We start from the raw sequence: 17,200 nt of genomic DNA, 5'->3' as shown, positions 1-17,200 counted from the left end.
GTACTGAGGATTCTTGGTACACACATTGTCTTGCATTCCTACAAGTGTTATTACAGGAAAAATTTCTGGAAGGGGGATTTCTGGGTCAAACAATAAGCCAATTAAAAAAATTTTTTTGTCACCAAACCACTTCTCCCAAAAAAGCTCTGATACCAACTGTGGATGAGCTTAACATTCTTGCCAGCTTTGCTTGCAAAATGAAAAAGTCCTTTTTTTTTTTCTTGCCCGCACCTCACAGCTTGCAGCATCTTAGTTCCCTGACCAGGGATTGAACCCTTGCCCTCGGCAGTGAAAGTGTGGAGTCCTAACCACTGGACCACCAGGGAATTCCTGAAAAAAGTCTTATACTACCTCAATTTGCATTTCTCTGCCAACTGAAGTTAAACATTTTGCCAGATTTATTTGGCCACTTGGCATTTGGTTCTGTAGAAGGCCTTTTCCTATACTTAGTTCATTTCTGTGAGATTATATTTTGCTTCTAATTTGTAAATTAAGAAACTTGGACTAGGTTGATGATCACACGACACTTCCCAAGTTTGTTCCGCTGAGAACAAGCATCGTGAGCTGCTTACAGCATTTCCCATTTTTTCCAACGTTGCAGGCCATGATCAATCCCTGAGTTAAACTCCATTCACATCACTGACGTGGGGCCTCACGATCTGAAGCTCCATTAATCCTTAAAACTTATTGCTTGGTCCAAGCAAATGATATTTGTCCTGGATAACTTAGAATCTATAAAATATTGGAAAGTTTTGAAACCCACTGGATGTCCAAAATGAATTTCACCATAGGTTTCTCTCTGGCCCATGGATCTAATCTAAAATTTGATTGTACAGTCCTGAGCCTTACTTGACTACTCCTATTGATTTTCTATTTGCTTATTATTATTGTTTTTACATCTTTATTGGAGTATCATTGCTTTACAATGGTGTTTCTGCTTTATAACAAAGTGAATCAGTTATACATATACATGTGTTCCCATATCTCTTCCCTCTTGCGTCTCCCTCCCTCCCACCCTCCCTATCCCCCCCTTCTAGGTGGTCACAAAGCACTGAGCTGATCTCCCTGTGCTATGCGGCTGCTTCCCATTAGCTATCTATTTTACGTGTGGTAGTGTATATATGTCCATGCCACTCTCTCACTTTGTCACAGCTTACCCTTCCTCCTCCCCATATCCTCAAGTCCATTTTCTACTAGGTCTGTGTCTTTATTGCTGTCTTACCCTAGGTTCTTCATGACATTTTTTTTTTCTTAGATTCCATATATATGTGTTAGCATACGGTATTTGTCTTTCTCTTTCTGACTTACTTGACTCTGTATGGCAGACTCTAGGTCCATCCACCTCATTACAAATACCTCAATTTCGTTTCTTTTTATGGCTGAGTAATATTCCATTGTATATATGAGCCACATCTTCCTTATCCATTCATCCGATGATGGATAAAACAACTTAGGTTGTTTCCATCTCCGGGCTATTGTAAATAGAGCTGCAATGAACATTTTGGTACATGACTCTTTTTGAATTTTGGTTTTCTCAGGGTATACGCCCAGTAGTGGGATTGCTGGGTCATATGGTAGTTCTATTTGTAGTGTTTTAAGGAACCTCCATACTGTTCTCCATAGTGGCTGTACCAATTCACATTCCCACCAGCAGTGCAAGAGTGTTCCCTTTTCTCCACACGCTCTCCAGCATTTATTGTTTCTAGATTTTTTGATGATGGCCATTCTGACCGGTGTGAGATGATATCTCATTGTAGTTTTGATTTGCATTTCTCTAATGATTAATGATGTTGAGCATTCTTTCATGTGTTTGTTGGCAGTCTGTATATCCTCTTTGGAGAAATGTCTATATAGATCTTCTGCCCATTTTTGGATTGGGTTGTTTGTTTTTTTGTTATTGAGCTGCATGAGCTGCTTATAAATTTTGGAGATTAATCCTTTGTCAGTTGTTTCATTTGCAAATATCTTCTCCCATTCTGAGGTTTGTCTTTCGGTCTTGTTTATGGTTTCCTTTGCTGTGCAAAAGCATTGAAGTTTCATTAGGTCTCATTTGTTTATTTTTGCTTTTATTTCCATTTCTCTAGGAGGTGGGTCAAAAAGGATCGTGCTGTGATTTATGTCATAGAGTGTTCTGCCTATGTTTTTCTCTAAGAGTTTGATAGTTTCTGGCCTTACATTTAGGTCTTTAATCCATTTTGAGCTTATTTTTGTGTATGGTGTTAGGGAGTGATCTAATCTCATACTTTCACATGTACCTGTCCAGTTTTCCCAGCACCACTTATTGAAGAGGCTGTCCTTTCTCCACTGTACATTCCTGCCTCCTTTATCAAAGATAAGGTGACCATATGTGTGTGGCTTTATCTCTGGGCTTTCTATCCTGTTCCATTGATCTATCTTTCTGTTTTTGTGCCAGTACCATACTGTCTTGATTACTGTAGCTTTGTAGTATAGTCTAAAGTCAGGGAGCCTGATTCCTCCAGCTCCTTTTTTCGTTCTCAAGATTGCTTTGGCTATTCGGGGTCTTTTGTGTTTCCATACAAATTGTGAAATTTTTTGTTTTAGTTCTGTGAAAAATGCCAGTGGTAGTTTGATAGGGATTGCATTGAATCTGTAGATTACTTTGAGCAGTAGAGTCATTTTCACACTGTTGATTCTTCCAATCCAAGAACATGGTATATCTCTCCATCTGTTTGTATCATCTTTAATTTCTTTCATCAGTGTCTTATAATTTTCTGCATACAGGTCTTTTGTCTCCTTAGGTAGGTTTATTCCTAGATATTTTATTCTTTTCGTTGCAATGGTAAATGGAAGTGTTTTCTTGATTTCACTTTCTGACTTTTCATCATTAGTGTATAGCAATGCCAGAGATGTCTGTGCGTTAATTTTGTATCCTGCTACTTTACCAAATTCATTGATTAGCTCTAGTAGTTTTCTGGCAGCATCTTTAGGATTCTCTATGTATAGTATCATGTCATCTGCAAACAGTGACAGCTTTACTTCTTCTTTTCCGACTTGGATTCCTTTTATTTCCTTTTCTTCTCTGATTGCTGTGGCTAAAACTTCCAAAACTATGTTGAATAAGAGTGGTGAGAGTGGGCAACCTTGTCTTGTTCCTGATCTTAGTGGAAATGCTTTCAGTTTTTCACCATTGAGGACGATGTTGGCTGTGGGTTTGTCATATATGGCCTTTATTACGTTGAGGAAAGTTCCCTCTATGCATACTTTCTGCAGGGTTTTTATCATAAATGGCTGTTGAATTTTGTTGAAAGCTTTCTCTGCATCTATTGAGATGACCATATTGTTTTTCTGCATCTATTGAGATGACCATATTGTTTTTCTCCTTCAATTTGTTAATATGGTGTATCACATTGATTGATTTGTGTATATTGAAGAATCCTTCCTTGCTGGAATAAACCCCACTTGATCAAGGTGTATGATCCTTTTAATGTGCTGTTGGATTCTGTTTGCTAGTATTTTGTTGAGGATTTTTGCATCTATGTTCATCAGTGATAATGGCCTGTAGTTTTCTTTCTTTGTGACATCCTTGTCTGGTTTTGGTATCAGGGTGATGGTGGCCTCGTAGAATGAGTTTGGGAGTGTTCCTCCCTCTGCAATATTTTGGAAGAGTTTGAGAAGGATAGGTGTTAGCTCTTCTCTAAATGTTTGATAGAATTTGCCTGTGAAGCCATCTGGTCCTGGGCTTTTGTTTGTTGGAAGATTTTTAATCAGTTTCAATTTCAGTGCTTGTGATTGGTCTGTTCATATTTTCTATTTCTTCCTGATTCAGTCTTGGCAGGTTGTGCATTTCTAAGAATTTGTCCATTTCTTCCAGGTTGTCCATTTTATTGGCATAGAGTTGCTTGTAGTAATCTCTCATGATCTTTTGTACTTCTGCAGTGTCAGTTATTACGTCTCCTTTTTCATTTCTAATTCTATTGATTTGAGTCTTCTCCCTTTTTTTCTTGATAAGTCTAGCTAATGGTTTATCAATTTTGTTTATCTTCTCAAAGAACCAGCTTTTAGTTTTATTGATCTTTGCTATCGTTTCCTTCATTTCTTTTTCATTTATTTCTGATCTGATTTTTATGACTTCTTTCCTTCTGCTAACTTTGGGGTTTTTTTGTTCTTCTTTCTCTAATTGTTTTAGGTGCAAGGTTAGGTTGTTTATTCGAGATGTTTCCTGTTTCTTTAAGGTAGGATTGTATTGCTATAAACTTCCCTCTTAGAACTGTTTTTGCTGCATCCCATAGGTTTTAGGTCGTCGAGTCTCCATTTTCATGTTTCTAGAAATTTTTTGATTTCCTCTTTGATTTCTTCAGTGACCACTTCGTTATTAAGTAGTGTATTGTTTAGCCTCCATGTGTTTGTATTTTTTTACAGATCTTTTCCTGTAATTGATATCTAGTCTTATAGCGTTGTTGTCGGAAAAGATACTTGATACAATTTCAATTTTCTTCAATTTACCAAGGCTTGTGACCCAGGATATGATCTATCCTGGAGAATGTTCCATGAACACTTGAGAAAAATGTGTATTCTGTTGTTTTTGGATGGAATATCCTATAAATATCAATTAAGTCCATCTTGTTTAATGTATCATTTAAAGTTTGTGTTTCCTTATTTATTTTCATTTTGGATGATCTGTCCATTGGTGAAAGTGGGGTGTTAAAGTCCCCCACTATGAATGTGTTACTGTCGATTTCCCCTTTTATGGCTGTTAGTATTTGCCTCATGTATTGAGGTGCTCCTATGTTGGGTGCATAAATATTTACAATTGTTATATCTTCTTCTTGGATCATTGATCCAATGATCCTTGATCATTATGTAGTGTCCTTCTTTGTCTCTTCTAATAGTCTTTATTTTAAAGTCTATTTTGTCTGATATGAGAATTGCTACTCCAGCTTTCTTTGGTTTCCATTTGCATGGAATATCTTTTTCCATCCCTACTTTCAGTCTGTATGTGTCTCTAGGTCTGAAGTGGGTCTTGTTTTTGTATCCATTGTAGACAGCATATATATGGGTCTTGTTTTTGTATCCATTCAGCCAATCTGTGTCTTGTAGACAGCATATATATGGGTCTTGTTTTTGTATCCATTCAGCCAATCTGTGTCTTTTGGTGGGAGCATTTAGTCCATTTACATTTAAGGTAATGATCGATATGTATGTTCCTATTCCCATTTTCTTAATAGTTGTGGGTTCATTATTGTAGGTCTTTTCCTTCTCTTGTGTTTCTTGCCTAGAGAAGTTCCTTTAGCATTTGTTGTAAAGCTGGTTTGGTGGTGCTGAACTCTTGTCAGCTTTTGCTTGTCTGTAAAGGTTTTAATTTCTTCATCGAATCTGAATGAGATCCTTGCTGGGTAGAGTAGTCTTGGTTGCAGGTTCTTCTCCTTCATCACTTTGAATATGTCCTGCCACTCCCTTCTGGCTTGCAGAGTTTCTGCTGAAAGATCAGCTGTTAACCTTATGGGGATTCCCTTGTGTGTTATTGTTTTTCCCTTGCTGCTTTTAATATGTTTTCTTTGTATTTAATTTTTGACAGTTTCATTAGTATGTGTCGGCGTATTTCTCCTTGGATTTATCCTGTATGGGACTCTCTGTGCTTCCTGGACTTGATTAACTATTTCCTTTCCCATATCAGGGAAGTTTTCAACTATAATCTCTTCAAATATTTTCTCAGTCCCTTTCTTTTTCTCTTCTTCTTCTGGAACCCCTATAATTCGAATGTTGGTGGCTTTAATGTCGTCCCAGAGGTCTCTGAGACTGTCCTGAGTTCTTTTCATTCTTTTTTCTTTATTCTGCTCTGCAGTAGTTATTTCCACTATTTTATCTTCCAGGTCACTTATCTGTTCTTCTGCCTCAGTTATTCTGCTATTGATCCGTTCTAGAGTAGTTTTAATTTCATTTATTGTGTTGTTCATCGTTGCTTGTTTCATCTTTAGTTCTTCTAGGTCCTTGTTAAATGTTCCTTGCATTTTGTCTATTCTATTTCCAAGATTTTGGATCATCTTTACTATTATTCTGAATTCTTTTTCAGGTCGACTGCCTATTTCCTCTTCATTTGTTAGGTCTGGTGGGTTTTTATCTTGCTCCTTCATCTGCTGTGTGTTTTTCTGTCTTCTCATTTTGCTTATCTTACTGTGTTTGGGGTCTCCTTTTTGCAGGCTGCAGGTTCGTAGTTCCCGTTGTTTTTGGTGTCTGTCCGCAGTGGCTAAAGTTGGTTCAGTGGGTTGTGTGTAGGCTTCCTGGTGGAGGGGACTAGTGCCTGTGTTCTGGTGGATGAGGCTGGATCTTGTCTTTCTGGTGGGCAGGTCCACATCTGGTGGTGTGTTTTGGGGTGTCTGTGGACTTATTATGATTTTAGGCAGCCTCTCTGCTGATGGGTGGGGTTGTGTTCCTGTCTTGCTAGTTGTTTGGCATAGGGTGTCCAGCACTGTAGCCTGCTGGTCGTTGAGTGAAGCTGGGTGCTGGTGTTGAGATGGAGGTCTCTGGGAGATATTTGCTGTTTGATATTATGTGGAGCTGGGAGGTGTCTTGTGGACCAGTGTCCTGAAGTTGGCTCTCCCACCTCAGAGGCACAGCACTGACTCTTGGCTGAAGCACCAAGAGCCTTTCATCCACACGGCTCAGGATAAAAGGGGGAAAAAGTAGAAAGAGAGAGTGAGAGAGAGAGAGAGAGGGAGAGAGAGAGAGAGAGAGAGGGAGGGAGGAAGGAAAGAAGGAAGGAAGGAAAGAAGGAAAGAAAAGAAAGGAAGAAAGGAAGAAAGAAAGAAAGAAGGGAGGGAGGGAGGAAAGAAAGAAAGAAAGAAGATAAAATAAAGTTATTAAAATAAAAAATAATTATTAAGCAAAAAAATTTTTTTAAGAAAAAAAAATGAAAACAAAAAAACGGACAGATAGAACCGTAGGACAAATGGTGGTAGCAAAGCTATACAGACAAAATCTCACACAGAAGCATACACCTACACACTCACAAAAAGAAGAAAACGGGAAAAAATCATAAATCTTGCTCTCAAAGTCCACCTCCTCAATTTGGGATGATTCGTTGTCTATTCATGTATTCCACAGATGCAGGGTACATCAAGTTGATTGTGGAGCTTTAATCTGCTGCTTCTGAGGCTGCTGGGAGAGATTTCCCTTTCTCTTCCTTGTTCTCACAGCCCCCAGGGGCTCAGCTTTGGATTTGGCCCCGCCTCTGCATGTAGGTCGCCGGGGGGCGTCTGTTCTTCGCTCAGACAGGACGGGGTTAAAGGAGCCGCTGATTCGGGGGCTCTGGCTCACTCAGGCCGCGGGGAAGGGAGGGGCACGGAGTGCGGGGCGAGCCTGCGGCCAGCGTGACATTGCTCCAGCCTGAGGCGCGCCGTGTGCTCTCCCGGGGAAGTTGTCCCTGGATCCTGGGACCCTGGCAGTGGCGGGCTGCACAGGCTCTCAGGAAGGGGTTGTGTGGATAGGGACCTGTGCTCGTACACAGGCTTCTTGTTGGCGGCAGCAGCAGCCTTAGCGTCTCATGCCTGTCTCTGTGGTCTGCGCCGATAGCCGCGGCTCGCGCCCGTCTCTGGAGCTCCTTTAAGCAGCGGTCTTAATCCCCTCTCCTCACACACCAGGAAAAAAGAGGGAAGAAAAAGTCTCTTGCCTCTTCAGCAGATTCAGACTTTTCCCCGGACTCCGTCCAGGCTAGCCGTGGCGCATGGCTAATCCCCTGCAGGCTGTGTTCACGCCACCAACCCCAGTCCTCTCTCTGCCCTCCAACCGAAGTCCGAGCCTCTGCTCCCAGCCCCGCCCACCCCGGCGTTTGAGCAGATAAGCCTCTCGGGCTGGTGAGTGCCGGTCGGCACCGATCCTCTGTGCGGGAATCTCTCCACTTTGCCCTCCTCACCCCTGTTGCTGTGCTCTCCTCCGTGGCTCTGAAGCTTCCCCCTCCGCCACCCGCAGTCTCCGCCTGCAAAGGGGCTTCCTGGTGTGTGGAAACCTTTCCTCCACAGCTCCCTCCCCCTGGTGCAGGTCCCATCCCTATCCTTTTGTCTCTGTTTATTCTCTTTTCTTTTGCCCTACCCAGGTACGTGGGGACTTTGCCTTTTGGAGGTCTGAGGTCTTCTGCCCGTGTTCATTAGGTGTTCTGTAGGAGTTGTTCCACGTGTAGATGTATTTCTGATGTATCTGTGGAGAGGAAGGTGATCTCCACGTCTTACTCTTCTGCCATCTTCCCCTCCTTTCCTGCTTATTTTAAATGATGGTAAGAAGCAAGGGAAGACAAGGCTTCCCTGGTGGTCCAGGGACACGGGTGGTTAAGAAGTGGTTAAGTGGTTAAGAATCCGCCTGCCAATGCAAGGGACACGGGTTCGAGCCCTGGTCCGGGAAGAGCCCACATCCCACGGAGCAACTAAGCCCATGCGCCACAACTACTTAGCCTGTGCTCTAGAGCCCATGAGCCACAACTACTGAAGCCTGTGCGCCTAGAGCCTGTGCTCCGCAACAAGAGAAGGCTCCGCGATGAGAAGCCCGCACATTGCAACTTAGACCCCACTTGCCGCAACTAGAGAAAGCCCACGCGCAGCAACGAAGACCCAACGCAGCCATAAATAATTAAAAATAAAAAAGCAAGGGAAGGCTGACTTTTCATCCCTGTGAGAGTCACTCCATCCGTTCAGTAGTTTGACTGCTCTGTGCAAAGTGACATGCTTCAGAATGTATGTTGGCCTAAAGCATAAGTCAGGGTGCCCAGCTTCTGAACTGCATGTCTCTTCTCCATGCAAGTGACAGGTGACTTCAGTTCTGGTATTTTCCCATTCAAACAGCCACTGTCCCTGCCTTCAGTGGCCCTCTCTAACCTAGATGCTATTCTAAAGCCATCATTGTGGCTATACTGTTCAGACTGAGTTATTTCAAGCTTGACAGCATAGCATAAGCCAGCTTATCTGTTAGAGGACAACACTCCTCTTATGTTTCATGATACATTCCCATCCCTTTAGCACAACAGACCCAGAAAGTGAAAATATGAAGTGGAGAGGAATGTGTGTTAAGCTACATGTGCTGTGTACTTCCCATAGTTTGTATTTTTAAAATCACCTTTCAAATTAGTCATTATCATGCTTTGCAGAACTGGATGGGCAAGCATACACACACCCTACTTACTTTACGATAGTTTTTCTGGGAAGAGTTAAACAATTCAGTTCATATACATCACCAGACTTGGTTCCAAAACACAAAGGCTGAGGATAAAAATTTGTTAAATAACAGTATCTCTGTAAGTCATTTTGTTTTGACAATGATAACATCAGATTAATCAAAATCTCCACATATTAATCCTTTGAAAAACAGTATTTGTTATAGCAACATTTTTAAAGTTCTGATGCATGTTTAAATTTTAATCCCCCAATATATCAATTTCCCTCCTATCCAGTGTTTATCATGAAATTGAATAAACTATGTATCTCCTATCCTATATCTTATACCCCTTTAGCCACCCCAATTGATAACATAATTCCATTTACTATAGAGTACAATTACTGTGTACCAAAATGTCACTCACAGATGCATAGTCTGGCCTCTCCTCTTGCCTCCATTTGACTGAAGCAGTAAATCAACCATGAGCAGGCCCATCCATCATGCTACTGTTTTGTATTCAGGCATCTGTGTGTGTGCTATGTATGTATACACATATGTATGATCATTTTACAGCCGTGTCAGGAGAGCAAAATGCATTGTTAGGTAAATGCATTGTGCTAAGGCATAAGAGGTTGGGGAAATTTCACATACGTACATTCTCTCCACTTTTAAAAGAATGATATCCTGTTGCATTAAAGCAAAACTTGTAAGTTCTTACTTTAACCATTAAATGTTTAGTTCTACTACCCTAATTTCCTGAAGCCACATCTTTGTTTACTTACCATCCCTTAAGTTAGTCCCTGGCTAGTTTCCTTCCTTAAGCTCAATTTCTTCACTGCTTTTAATGTGCATGGTGCTCTCATTTCAGCAGAGCCCCAGGAGCCTAGGGGCACCTGAGACCCAGTCTTCTAAAATTTTACAACTCTCTACAGGCATATTTACAAAGTGTTACCTTAAAATACGAAGGAGCCACCAGACAGTCCATTTGTGTGCAATTCATTAAAAGGAATTTACATTCATTCCACTAGTAAGAATTATTTACTCCTCTGGCTCTGGTTTGAAAGGATGGGGTAAGTTTGAGTCAACAAAACTGTTTCTGGCCTTTTTCTCCCTATCTTCATAGGCATTAGCCACTCCACAGGTGTCAACCTTTATGCCAAAAGATGTGAGTATATAAAGTGGATGAGATCTGAAGCACAAAAACTTGGTGTTTTTGCACCTCCAGGATTAAGTAAAAGCCACAGCCGACCAACCAGGTCCTGAGGGTTATTAATAGGAGTAATTAGGAAGACTTTTTTTTTTTTTTTGCGGTACGCGGGCCTCTCACTGTTGTGGCCTCTCCCGTTGCGGAGCACAGGCTCCAGACGCGCAGGCTCAGCAGCCATGGCTCACGGGCCCAGCCGCTCCGCGGCATGTAGGATCTTCCCGGACCGGGGCACGAACCCGTGTCCCCTGCATAGGCAGGCAGACTCTCAACCACTGCGCCACCAGGGAAGCCCAGGAAAACATTTTGAACCTGGTCCTCAAATTGCACTCAGCGTGCTAAACAATATAGGCACAACATGAATGAATGTAAATTTTAACATGCTTTAGGCTTGTTATAAATGCCCTTTTCCCAAGTGTAATGTGAGGAACGCACCACTAGAGAGCAGCCATTTCCTTTAGGGAGAAAATGCTATTAAAAAAAAAAAAAAACACCACCACCAAAAAACCCACATTGGTTTAACCACTATGAGATACCACTTCACATCCCGGAGAATTGCTATAATCAAAGAGAAAGACAACACAAAGTGCTGGAGAAGATGATGAGAAAGCAGAAACCTCATATGGTACTGATAGGAATATAATAACATATTACAGCCCCTGTGGATAACATTTGGTAGTTTCTTAAAAGAAACAGCAATTCCACTTGTATGAACTCACCGAAGATAAATGAAAACATATTCACATTAAGACATGTTTATGGATATTCATGGCAGCATTTTGCATAACAGCCCCAAACTGGAAGCAATTCAAATGATCAACTGGTAAATGGATAAACAAAATGTGGTATATGCGTAAGATGAACTACTATTCAGTATTAAAAATGTTACAGTATGGATGAAATGAACCTCAAAAACATTATGCTAAGTGAAACAAGCAGGTGCAAAACACTATATAGAGTTTGATTTCACTTACATGATATACCCAGAAAAAGCAAAGTTATGGGCAGAAACCATATCAATGATTACCTTGAGCAAGAGGCAGGGAGGAAAGGAGGGAAGAAGTGGAGATTAACTCCAAGAAGGGCTCATGAAAATTTTGGGAGCATGATGCAAATGAACTAAATCTGGATTATGGTGATGTTGGCACAACTCTAAGTTTACTAAATCATGGATTATAAACCCAGTGGGTCAATTTTGTATCATATGAATTATAATTCAATAAAGCTGACTCCCAAGAAAACACACTGATTCGGTACTGCATTAAAACAGCGATTGAGAAATGAAACAAGTAGGAGGAAAACCAGACAACTGTGTTAGAATGTAGTACAAATAGCCCCTGTGTCACTCAGTTCTGAACTCTGGTCTCCAGACAATAAAGATACTTGTTTGCAGACGAACAGGAGGAAATCAGGGAATTTATGGTCAGGTAAGAACTTTATAACTTTTGGCCAAAGGCCAAAACAGAAACTTTTTTTTTTTTAAACAAAAGAAAGGTTGCAAAGTTTCAGGCAGAATGCAGTTATTTTCTGAATCTACATCAGTACTTTAGTCATCTTTATGAAGGAATTTATAACATCAATGTGCTAAGGGAGTGGTATATATAAAATAACATACTTGAGACATTCAGAGCAAAGAGGCACCAAGTGACAGACACAGCTATGCCAAGGAATCTTACATTTTATGAATTATGAACTCCCAGTTTAAATTTAAGAAAAAACTTCAGGCATGACAAATACATGGGACCAAAAAGCTTCTTCTGTTAAGGTCTACAAAGATATTCAACAAATAAGTTTTACTAGAGAGATCTAGTAGTATATAAGGTAAGTAAATATCAATTAAGACAAAACTATGCCCTTTTGGGGGCTCTACAGATGGTAGTGGCAACTTTTTGCTTGTGGGGGTTATGAAAGACTACATAGTCTGAAGGGCTCTCCTATTACTGTTAGTTCTTAAATTATAAACATAATTTTAAATGCTTTACTGGATTCTCAGGAAAACAGGGAAACCGCCGAGGCCAATATATAAGTGGGAACCTGAGCAGGAATGTAAGTAAACAGAAAAGCCACAGTTGCCCCAAGGACAAATGCCAGTATCAGCGCTGGGAGACCACTGAACCCACAGTAAGGGGAGGAGCTGAACCTGAGCACCTCACATTAGGCCAAGAGCCAAGAAGAGAGCAAATATGACCCAGGGTGGACTTGCGGACCCGGGGAGGGGGAAGGGTAAGCTGGGATGAAGTGAGAGAGTAGCATGGACTTATATACACAACCAAATGTAAAATAGCTAGCTAGTGGGAAGCAGCCGCATAGCACAGGGAGATCAGCTCGGTGCTTTGTGACCACCTAGAGGGGTGGGATAGGGAGGGTGGGAGGGAGACGCAAGAGGGAGGAGATATGGGGATATATGTATATGTATAGCTGATTCACTTTGTTATAAAGCAGAAACTAACACAACATTGTAAAGCAATTATACTCCAATAAAGATGTTAAAAAAAAAAAAAAAGTCCCAGGGGCAGTTCCTGGCCTAGAGGAGCACATGTAAAACCTCTCAGAACATGCCCAATTTGGAACCTCTGGATTTACAAAGGTTCAGTTAAGGGTACGTTTACAAAATAAAATCACCAAACAGGAAAGAATGGCACCATAAGGAAAATTTCAGAGACGATAAACAGATTTAGACCCCCAAAAGACTTCAGATACTGGATTTATCAGCCATAGGATATAGAATTAAACATGTATAAACTGCCCAAAGAAAAAGATACAAACAAAAGAAAAAGAAGAATAAGAATCCATCAAAATTACCAAGCATATCTAAAAAAGAACAGGGCTTCCCTGGTGGCGCAGTGGTTGAGAGTCCGCCTGCCAATGCAGGGGACACGGGTTCGTGCCCCGGTCCGGGAAGATCCCACATGCCGTGGAGCGGCTGGGCCCGTGAGCCATGGCCGCTGAGCCTGCATGTCCAGAGCCTGTGCTCCGCAACGGGAGAGGCCACAACAGTGAGGCCCGCATACCGCCAAAAAAACAAAAACAAAAAACAAAAAAGAACAAAGTAGGACTTTTGGAAATGAAAAACATAGTAATTAAAATTAAAAACTCAATGGTTTTTACAAAAGATTACACAGAGCCGAAGTGAAAATTAGTAAATAGGAAGAGAGTTTCAAATCCCAGAAAAAGAGGACAGAAGTAATATTCAAAGAGTCCATGAAATAAATTTTCAGATCAGAAAGATACACATCACAAATATAAGAAGCACAATGTATACTAGCAGGACAAATACAAAGACACATCTAGATACATTATAGTGAAACTACAGAACAGATGAGATCTTAAAAGCAGAAGAGAGGGCTTCCCTGGTGGCGCAGTGGTTGAGAGTCCGCCTGCCGATGCAGGGGACACGGGTTTGTGCCCCGGTCTGGGAAGATCCCACATGCCGCGGAGCGGCTGGGCCCGTGAGCCATGGCCGCTGAGCCTGCGCATCCGGAGCCTGTGCTCCGCAACGGGAGAGGCCACAGCAGAGAGAAGCCCGCGTACCGCAAAAAAAAAAAAAAAAAAAAAAAAAAGAGAAAAAGGAGATCTGTAGGAAGGAAAGACTGCAGCTGTACTGAAGTACAAAGGAAAACGGATGACAGTGGAATAACAACTTCAAAACACCAAGAGAAAACCAACTAGAATTGTATCCTAGTACAACTATGAGGAATAACAGTGCATGTATTTACTGAGTGTAAACCTTAAGTGTTCTCACCACACACACAAAGGTAGGTAACTGTGAGGTAATGGATGTGTTAATTAACCTGCATAACAATATGCATATGTCAAATCATCAAAATATATACAATTTTGTCAATTACACTTCAATAAAGCTGAAAAAATTAAAAATGACAGTAAAATAAGGACATTTTTCAGATGAACCAAAACTGAGATTAAACAGAATTTCCCTCATATAACTTCTAGAAATACATCCTTTAGCAAAAACTTAGTTCAGAAGGAATGTCTGAGATACACAAAAGAAATACGATCAAAGTAAACCCAAATAAATATTTAATAATGTTTAAATGTGGGTTGGGAAATAACTGAAATACTGAACAAAGGTTGGAAAGAAAGGTGATGAATTTTAGTGTTCTAAGGTCCTCATTGTTCAGAAGGACATTAAACACACTGATTAGATTGTTAACTACGCCATAAAAATTCGAAGGTTAACCACTAAAAGAAGGAGGTGGAGGGGAAACACAAAAAACCTTCATTTAAAAAAAGTTCCTGGACAACTGTGGTAAAATTTCTGACCAGTTAATCCTCACCCCTCCAAAAATATAAACCAGCCAGGGTAAGTAGGATAACAAAAATTTTAAAACAATATCCTAATCAAACTAGGTGTTTCAGGGACCCCACAATTTGAGCAGATATAAGACCTGCACAATATTAATAACTGAGCAGGGGGGAAGCAAGCAGTATGTGAATCACAAGAGAGCCAAAGGCACTCACTGAGATATCTGGAGGACCAACTCCAGAACAGCACTGAAACTGGAAGGTGTTTTTGCCTTCTCCAATAGCAAGAGAGAACAAAGGGTCTGAGGCAGGTCTGAAATGGCTGGGCCTCGTGAACTCTTCAAAACTAACCAATACAAGTTCCAGTCCAGGATAAAGCCCCTACGAACAGACAGAATCAAATACATACCTGAAAATACACTACTTAAAAACAAAACGTTCAATTTTTTAAAATTAGCATAAATGTACATCAGAAAACCTCAACATACACACACACACACACAGAAAACTAATCACAATATGGAATGGCAACACACTTCTGTCTATTGATAGGTCAAACAACCAAAAAAAAAAAAAACAGCAATATGTAGAAGACTGAGAACACAATTAGCTAGTTTGGTATGATGTACAAATACAGAAACTGCGTTACAACATTAGTCAGGCTTTTCAAGAATACACAAATAACAAATTTTAACATAACAGGCAATAAAACAGGTCTCAATACATTTCCATGAAGTGGAGTCCAATAGATCATGGTCAGACCAAAGTAAAGAAAAAAACATACTTGGTAATTTAAAAATATACTTCTAAACTCACAGATCAAAAGAAAACATGGAATGAACATATACAAAATGTTTAGAAGTGAACATTAATGAAAACAGTACAAATAAAACTTGTGGGATCCAGCAAATGATATTTTAAAAAGTAAATCTTACCAAAATGGACTTAAAACAAAAATCCTAAAAGGTCATATAACCAATAAGATATTGAATTGGTAGTTAATTTTTCCTCAAAAGGTGGTAGGTTCAGGTGGTTTTACAAGTAAGTTCTATTAAATATTTGAGAAATGGATTATTTCAATGTTAAATAATTCAGAGAATAGAAAAGAGAGAATACTTTGTAATTCATCCTATGTGTCACTCAGCTGTTGGTTAGACAGACTGACCAATGGAATAGAATAGAAAGTCCCAGATGTTTACTTACATGGAAATTGGCCATGTAGATAAAGTTCAGAGGTAAGCATGGATTAGTCACTAAACAGTGTGAAGAAAACTGGCTATCCACACAGTAAAAAAATAAATTTTTTCTCTCTCACACATACACAAATCAATTCCAGGTGGACTAAAGTCTATATATGAGAGATTTTCTTTCAGAAGAGACAATAAATTTCTTAAGACACAAAAAAGAACATGTGAATACATTAAAGTTAAGAAGTTTTCTTTATCAAAAAACAAAGTGAAGGGCTTCCCTGGTGGCGCAGTGGTTGAGGGTCCGCCTGCCGATGCAGGGGACACGGCTTTGTGCCCCGGTCTGGGAAGATCCCACATGCGGCGGAGCGGCTGGGCCCGTGGGCCATGGCCGCTGAGCCTGCGTGTCCGGAGCCTGTGCTCCGCAACGGGAGAGGCCACAGCAGTGAGGCCCACGTACCGCAAAAAAAAAAAAAAAAAAAAACATAACCAAGTGAAAAGCCATAAACTAGAAGATATGTGCAATAAAAATAAATGGAAATATTAGTATCCTATTATGAAGAACTCATGTAAATGAGAAAAAAATAGATAAAATGGAAAAAGGACATCAAGAAGCATTTCACAGGAAAAACTGGAAAGACTAATAACCATGGAAACATGTTCAGCTCAACAATCAAGAAAATGCAAATTAAAGCCACAATAAAATATCATCTTACACCTAACAGATTGGTAAGAATCAGGTCTTACAATAGAAAGTAATAAACCATAATGTAAACTCACACAATTTTGGAAAATAATTTCACATAACCTTATAAAACTGTTATGAAGCTGATCAAGCGTATGTCTTACAACCAACTCTGCTTTTAGGTTTATACTCTAAAGAAACTTGCACATGTGTACCAAGAAACTGTATACAAGTGTTCATTTTAGCACTGTAAAAGCAAAAATATGGAAAACTATACCCAACATAAATTATAAAAATGAACCTGTTGAATGAAAAGATCAAATTACTAAGACTACATACAGAATACTATATTTTATAAAGCTCACCAACAAAAGTAAACAATATGTGGCTTTGGTATATTAGTATAAAAACAAAAGAAAAAAAGCAAAGGAATGAATGATTGGTTCAGGACAGTACTCACCTCTGGGGAGAAGGGGAGGCTGGGGACTGGAATAGAGAAGGAACACAAAGGCAGAGTCAATACTACCAGAAATGTTCTAGTTCTTAATTAGGGAGTGAATACATAGGTGTTTTATTACTGTGCTTAATAACTTCAATGTTACATATATTTTTGTATATGTATCAAATATTACATAGAGAAATATAGTTAGTGATCAGTGGTTACCAGAGGCAATGTAGCGGGTGGGAGAAATAGGTAAAGGGGGTCAAAAGGTACAAATTTCCAGTTATAAAATAAATAAGTCCTGGGGATGTAACATACAC

The sequence above is a fragment of the Orcinus orca genome, chromosome 4 (genome assembly GCF_937001465.1).
Source record: "Orcinus orca chromosome 4, mOrcOrc1.1, whole genome shotgun sequence".
NCBI classification, from domain to species: Eukaryota; Metazoa; Chordata; class Mammalia; order Artiodactyla; family Delphinidae; genus Orcinus; species Orcinus orca.
Note: the sequence above shows the minus strand (reverse complement) of the source record.